General features: G+C 42.7%; 1 pseudogene; it reads right to left on the bottom strand.

Annotated features, from left to right (window-relative positions):
* LOC123732107 (E3 ubiquitin/ISG15 ligase TRIM25-like) overlaps positions 1-6,844 on the bottom strand; it is an 8,909-nt pseudogene extending 2,065 nt beyond the window's left edge.
* Positions 6,845-7,803: the final 959 nt, after the last annotated feature.

Raw genomic sequence — 7,803 nt, 5'->3', positions numbered from 1 at the left:
GTCTTCATAAATACATGAGATTGATTGTTAGGTTCAGGGTATTTAAAGAGATGAACTGTATGGGTTTATATCTCTCTTGCTCCTCCCTGTGGTCTTCTGTGGGAACTACATACCTCATTCACCACACTTGATAGGCTCATAATCTGAGGTAGCAACTGAGTCAGAGCTACAAATCAATGATCTCCACCTATCCATTAGGTTTACAACTCAGTGAACCTGCGCAGCATTCTCTCTATTTGATGTCTACGAACCAACAGATTTCAACGATTATCATATTACCCAGCAGCCATTTAGAAACAAATAAAATAAAGTTATTTCTTTTTATTCTTTCTTCTGACTGTTTAAATCGGACACATCTTGAAAAAGAGAACAGGGACATGCGATTTGTTGAGAATTTACACCTTTTTATATATAAAAAATATATATATACAGTTAACCATGACCAGAACATGTTTAACGTTTGAAGGCTTTGCGCCAACCATCCCTGTAGGCCACTACAATCAATAACCAGGTGAACAGTGAGCTTCCTCACCAAGTAGCTATAACCTAGTTAATAATAAGTTACCTGAGGTAAACCTACAAGGATAGTTAATAATAAGTTACCTGAGGTAAACCTACAAGGTTAGTTAATAATAAGTTACCTGAGGTAAACCTACAAGGATAGTTCATAATAAGTTACCTGAGGTAAACCTACAAGGATAGTTCATAATAAGTTACCTGAGGTAAACCTACAAGGATAGTTAATAATAAGTTACCTGAGGTAAACCTACAAGGATAGTTAATAATAAGTTACCTGAGGTTAACCTACAAGGATGGTTAATAATAAGTTACCTGAGGTAAACCTACAAGGATAGTTCATAATAAGTTACCTGAGGTAAACCTACAAGGATAGTTCATAATAAGTTACCTGAGGTAAAGCTACAAGGATAGTTAATAATAAGTTACCTGAGGTAAACCTACAAGGTTAACGTGGGCTGGAAGAGAATTACTTCAAAACCACAGCAAACAGCTGGGACATATAGTAATATTATATATATATAATATTATATCACTGGGCTCCTGTGTGCTAACAAACCCTGTGTACCACCCCTCCCCTGTTTAACCTTGAATTTCGTTCAGAAAAACACTTCCACATTTAGCAAAACGAACCAACTCTTTATGGATCTGTTCGGTGGTAATAAACGGAGGCAGATTAGACACCACTACTCTTGTCGAAATCAGCACCAACACAACCCCTCACATAAATCATACTGGTAACTAGCCGGGTAACAAGACTCACCTTTTACATTACCACAACCACCGCCTTGTTCATTCTGGATACAGAGTGTATATGTTCCTCTCCCACCTGTTCACCGACCAGGATCAATAATTCCTCCACACCATTCTCCACAACGCACCTGAAGAGACAGCGTTTCTTCTCCACTCGGTTGAGGACATCAAACTACCCTACTCCCTCCTCAACTCTAACCGATAAACAGAGGAAACCGATAAACAAACCCTCCCACCATGACAAAATACATTTGGAAAATAGGCAAAAGAATAGCTGCACTCTTTACGAACGACAAAACCTCACGTTACCAACTTCTTCTTCTTCTATGGTATAATGGCGGTCCTCAAACCAACGTTAAAGGAGCGTGGCGCCTCCTACTGTGCTGGAGTGTGTTCAATCACGGTTTACACCATTTCTAAATCCTCCTACCTAACTCAGTACTTCTGAGAAAATAAAAAAGATCCCTACTAACTTCTAATAGACCCTCCCCCATCCCCCAAATCCCTTCCAACCCCCCCAACCCCGTCCAACCTCAATGACCCTACACTTCAATCTTTCCCTCTCTTCAACATCCTTACAACACTATAACAACACATGCTCCACCATTTCATTGACAATACCCTCCAGACACAAACCATTCACATGCTGCCAACCAGATGGAAGGACCAGTTCAATGTACAATGTCCTAAACACAATCGAGGAAACACCACCTCTTCCTTCCTAATCTGACCTTTGAACCTTGGTCCACCGACCTTTCATTGGAGGGCATATAAATGCCGTCCCTTGTGCTCAGACTCCCATCTCTTCTGCCACACATCTATCAAAATGTCTCTGATCTCACATTTGTCCTCACCTCTACCCAGTGGAACATTAATATATATTATATCTTGTTTTAAAGTTATTTTAGATAATTGGTCTACAATTTCATTCCATTCCACACCTGAATGTGCTGGGACCCAGCATAATCTCACTACTAGACCCATTCTCTCAATTCTCCATAATAACATTAATACCACCAATAGTAGGTCACTCCTAATAGATTTACCAGATGATAAACTATTCAATACAGACAGAGAATCTGAGGATACTATAATTCTAACAGGTTGTTCGTCCTCCACCCACTGGAGGACAACTATTATCACCAACAGTTCAACTGAGTACACTGACAGTTCATCTGTTAGTCTTCTACATATCTGCACATCACATTCAGGAAGGTAAACACCTGCTCCTGTGGGCCCACTATCTGGGCCCTTGGATCCATCTGTGAAAAGAGGTAAAAAAGCATAACAACTTCTACCAATGTAATTGTCAACCAGTTTCCTGTTATCACTGACTTCTGACCCAATCTTTTCCTTTTGTCAACCAAGGTTAGATCAACAACAGGATCTGGGAGTAACCATGGAGGAACATCCCCTATGACCACAGAAAGGGCCAACCTCCAACTCCCTGAAACTACTCTCATCAGCAAGCTTTCCAACTGTCCAACCAAAACCACTGCCTTGTCTACTAGTATATTCCCAACAGTCATCTAGAACAGTAGCAGTGGGATGCTCAACCTCACAGCCTTTCAACCCAATAAGCTAATGACAACACCATGCCAACTAACCCTACACTCATTAAAACCCACTACCCCATTCCACTACTTTGACCCTATCTGCTCCTGCACCAGGCCAACTAACCCTACACTCATTAACCTCTATGGGACCGGCGGGACGAATTCGTCCCACCTACGTAACATCCACTGCCAGCCTGTGGCGCGATTTTCAAAATCTTCAAAATCCTATTACTTCAATTTCTCAAACATATGACTATTTTACAGCCATTTAAAGATAAGACTCTCGTTAATCTAACCACACTGTCCGATTTCAAAAAGGCTTTACAACGAAAGCAAAACATTAGATTATGTCAGCAGAGTACCAAGCCAGAAATAATCAGACACCCATTTTTCAAGCCAGCATATAATGTCACCAAAACCCAGAAGACAGCTAAATGCAGCACTCACCTTTGATGATCTTCATCAGATGACAACCCTAGGACATTATGTTATACAATACATGCATGTTTTGTTCAATCAAGTTCATATTTATATCAAAAACCAGCTTTTTACATTAGCATGTGACGTTCAGAACTAGCATACCCCCCGCAAACTTACGGGGAATTCGCTAACATTTTACTAAATTACTCACGATAAACGTTCACAAAAAGCATAACAATTATTTTAAGAATTATAGATACAGACCTCCTCTATGCACTCGATATGTCCGATTTTAAAATAGCTTTTTGGTGAAAGCACATTTTGCAATATTCTAAGTACATAGCCCAGGCATCACGGGCTCGCTATTTAGACACCCGGCAAGTTTAGCACTCACCATAATCATATTTACTATTATAAAAATGTCATTACCTTTTGTTGTCTTCGTCAGAATGCACACCCAGGACGTCTACTTCAATAACAAATGTTGGTTTGGTCCAAAATAATCCATCGCTATATCCGAATAGCGGCGTTTTGTTCGATGCGTTCCAGACACTATCCGAAATAGTAAAGAAGTGTCGCGCTTGGCGCAATTCCTGACAATAAAATTCAAAGTATTCCATTGCCGTACGTCGAAGCATGTCAACCGCTGTTTAAAATCAATTTTTACGTCATTTTTCTCGTAGAAAAGCGATAAAATTCCGACAGGGAATCTCCTTTTCGGCAAACAGAGGAAAAAATCCCAAAGGCGGGGCGGTCGGGGTCACGCGCATAAGCTAGTGTCTCTTGATGGGCCACTTGAGAAAGGCGATAATGTGTTTCAGCCTGGGGCTGGAATGACGACATTCTCTTTTTTCCCGGGCTATGAGAGCCTATGGAAGACGTGGGAAGTGTCACGTTAGAGCAGAGATCCTTAGTAAATGATAGAGATGGCAAAGAAGTTCCAGAAATGGTCAGACAGGCCACTTCCTGTAAAGGAATCTCTCAGGTTTTGACCTGCCATTTGAGTTCTGTTATACTCACAGACACCATTCAAACAGTTTTAGAAAATTTAGGGTGTTTTCTATCCATATGTAATAAGTATATGCATATTCTAGTTACTGAGTAGGAGTGGTAACCAGATTAAATCGGGTATGTTTTTTATCCAGCCGTGTCAATGCTGCCCCCTAGCCCTAACAGGTTAAAACCCACTACCCCATTCCACTACTTTGACCCTATCTGCTCCTGCACCAGGCCAACTAACCCTACACTCATTAAAACCCACTACCCCCATTCCACTACTTTGACCCTATCTGCTCCTGCACCAGGCCAACTAACCCTACACTCATTAAAACCCACTACCCCATTCCACTACTTTGACCCTATCTGCTCCTGCACCAGGCCAACTAACCCTACACTCATTAAAACCCACTACCCCATTCCACTACTTTGACCCTATCTGCTCCTGCACCAGGCCAACTAACCCTACACTCATTAAAACCCACTACCCCATTCCACTACTTTGACCCTATCTGCTCCTGCACCAGGCCAACTAACCCTACACTCATTAAAACCCACTACCCCATTCCACTACTTTGACCCTATCTGCTCCTGCACCATGCCAACTAACCCTACACTCATTAAAACCCACTACCCCATTCCACTACTTTGACCCTATCTGCTCCTGCACCAGGCCAACTAACCCTACACTCATTAAAACCCACTACCCCATTCCACTACTTTGACCCTATCTGCTCCTGCACCAGGCCAACTAACCCTACACTCATTAAAACCCACTACCCCATTCCACTACTTTGACCCTATCTGCTCCTGCACCATGCCAACTAACCCTACACTCATTAAAACCCACTACCCCATTCCACTACTTTGACCCTATCTGCTCCTGCACCAGGCCAACTAACCCTACACTCATTAAAACCCACTACCCCATTCCACTACTTTGACCCTATCTGCTCCTGCACCAGGCCAACTAACCCTACACTCATTAAAACCCACTACCCCATTCCACTACTTTGACCCTATCTGCTCCTGTAACCAGGCCAACAGCCTGGGAGGACGGGACACCACCACTCAACACACCCTGGAAGTCTTCTGAAGTCAAATCTAGTATGACCAAATACTTCTCTGCAGCTGCCACCAAAACATATTTTATTCTGTGATTTACATTCCATTTCTGCGGTACAGTTGATAACCATTTGCTATGAACACTAAGAAGCCAACCTTACTGAAGCATATATCACTGGTTGGCCCATCCCTCTGTGCTGTCACAGATCTACTACTCACAGGGATCCTCTCAGGATCCCTCAGCCTTGACCCATCCTCCTCTACTTTCTTCACTGCCTCAGCAGTGACAACCTGTTCCCAACAGTGGGGTCAGTGGGATTGGATAGGAGCCCCTCTCCTCTCTCTCTCTCTCTCTCTCTCTGACTGGAGGAGACAGGTGAAATGGTATGTCTCCTCTGGTCAACAATACTCACCTTGAGAGACTCCACAGCCTGTTGGAGCTCCTTCAGCTCCTTCTCTCTCTCCTGGAATCTCTGCTGGACCTTCTGCTGACTCATCCCCAGCTGCCTCTGTGGAGAATCACTCTTCAATGAGCTATCAAGCTTTATTAGTCCAGTAGATCAATAGTATAGTAATGTGACATAGGGCCCATAGAGAGGAAGGTCTAAAAAATGGATGGTCCATTTACTAAATGATATTTATTTGTTGCTATGTGAATGATTATAGTTTTTATGGTAGGACTACATGTATCAACAGGTTGAGACTGAACTTTGGACTCATAAAAGGGCATTCAGAATGATAATAGTGTTTGACATTATAAAATGGTGATACATCTGGAGAATCTGGGTTGACATATCTGTATACTCAAGGTTTGTGTTCATATTTGTTCTGCTGAGGATCCATTTCATTTGAATGATCTCATATTCAAACAGCCTTAGTTCCTACTGTATCTTTAATTCTTTGTTTATCAGACAGTCACCAACAAGTTGTTCTGGTCTTACCTGTTTCTCAGTCCTCTCTGCTGCAGCTGACACTGTATCATGGCCTTTATGTTCATCCATTGTACACAGATAACAGATACACTGCTGATCGGTACGACAGTAAACCTCCAGCAGTTTGTCATGATGAGAGCAGATCTTCTCCTGTAGTTGTGCGGTGGCTTTGACCAGCTTGTGCCTCTTCAAAGCAGGAGATTCGTAGTGAGATTGGAGGTGAGTCTCACAGTAAGAGGCCAGACACACCAGACAGGACATGAGGGCTTTCTGCTTTCTGGTCCCAGTGCAGACATCACACGCCACATCTCTAGGTCCAGCATAGCACAGAGCAGGAGGGGGAGCAGCCTGGAGTCCTGTCTTCTTCAGTTTCTCCACCAGCTCAGCCAACATGTTATTTTTACTCAGCGTAGGCCTCGGACTGAAGGTCTGTCTGCACTGAGGACAGCTATAGACCCCTTTCAGAACATCCTGATCCCAGCAGCCCTCAATACAGATTCTACAGTAACTGTGTCCACAGGGGATGGTGACTGGTTCCTTCAGTAGATCCAGACAGACAGAACAACAGAACTGGTCCTGGTCCAGCAGAACTCCCTGTTGAGCCATTGGGACGGTTGTTCACTCTCACACAGACAGACGAGACAGAGACTCAGATCAGTTTCGTTTCCTCAGAAGAGAGTTTGTGAAGGGGGGATGGATTTCCTGGTTCTGCCAGAGGGGTGGGGTTAGAGGGAGGGAGGGGTTAGAGGGAGGGAGGAAGAGAGAGAGGAACTGCATGCAACAGCAAGAGGGAGACAAATAGTCTTGTTCCTTGGTTAGAGCCCTTAACATGGAATAAATGAAATAATGAATCTTAAAATGTGAGTTATTAGAATATAAAGGGTAACCGTTTCTATGAAGTACATATTAGAATTATTTTAATGACCTTTATAATGCCTTATAATAAACTTATGTGTTCTAATAAGCAATAAGGCCTGAGGAGGTGTGGTATATGTAAGGATTGCGGACCTGGTGGCAGTGAAGTCAGATGCAGGAGAGCAGAGATAGGTAATAGCCGGAGCAGTTTAATACAAAACGAACCTACATGGGTACAAAACCCGATGCGCACCAGTAACAGAGTACAAGCACTTACAAACAAACAATTCCACACAAGGACATGGGGGAACAGAGGGTTAAATACACAACAATTCATGATGGAAATGGAAACCAGATGTGTAAGAAAACAAGACAAAACAAATGGAAAATGAAAAAAGTGGATCGACAATGACTAGAAGACCGGTGACGCCGACCGCCGAACAAGGAGAGGAAATGACTTCGGTGGAAGTTGTGACAGTATATGGCTAATATACAGTACCACGGCTAAGTGCTGTTTTTAGGCACGACGCAAAGCGGATTGAGAATTATGTAACACTTTCAAAAATACAATCAAATAAAAATGTTATTGGTCACATACACATATTTAGTAGATGTTATTGTGGGTGTAGTGAAATGCTTGTGTTCCTGGTTCCAACAGTGCAGTAGTATCTAACAATACACCCTAATGTAAATGTCACAGGTGTTGTAGG

This window comes from Salmo salar, unplaced genomic scaffold (genome assembly GCF_905237065.1).
Source record: "Salmo salar unplaced genomic scaffold, Ssal_v3.1, whole genome shotgun sequence".
NCBI lineage: Eukaryota > Metazoa > Chordata > Actinopteri > Salmoniformes > Salmonidae > Salmo > Salmo salar.
Note: the sequence above shows the minus strand (reverse complement) of the source record. Positions and strands in the feature narration are given on the sequence as shown.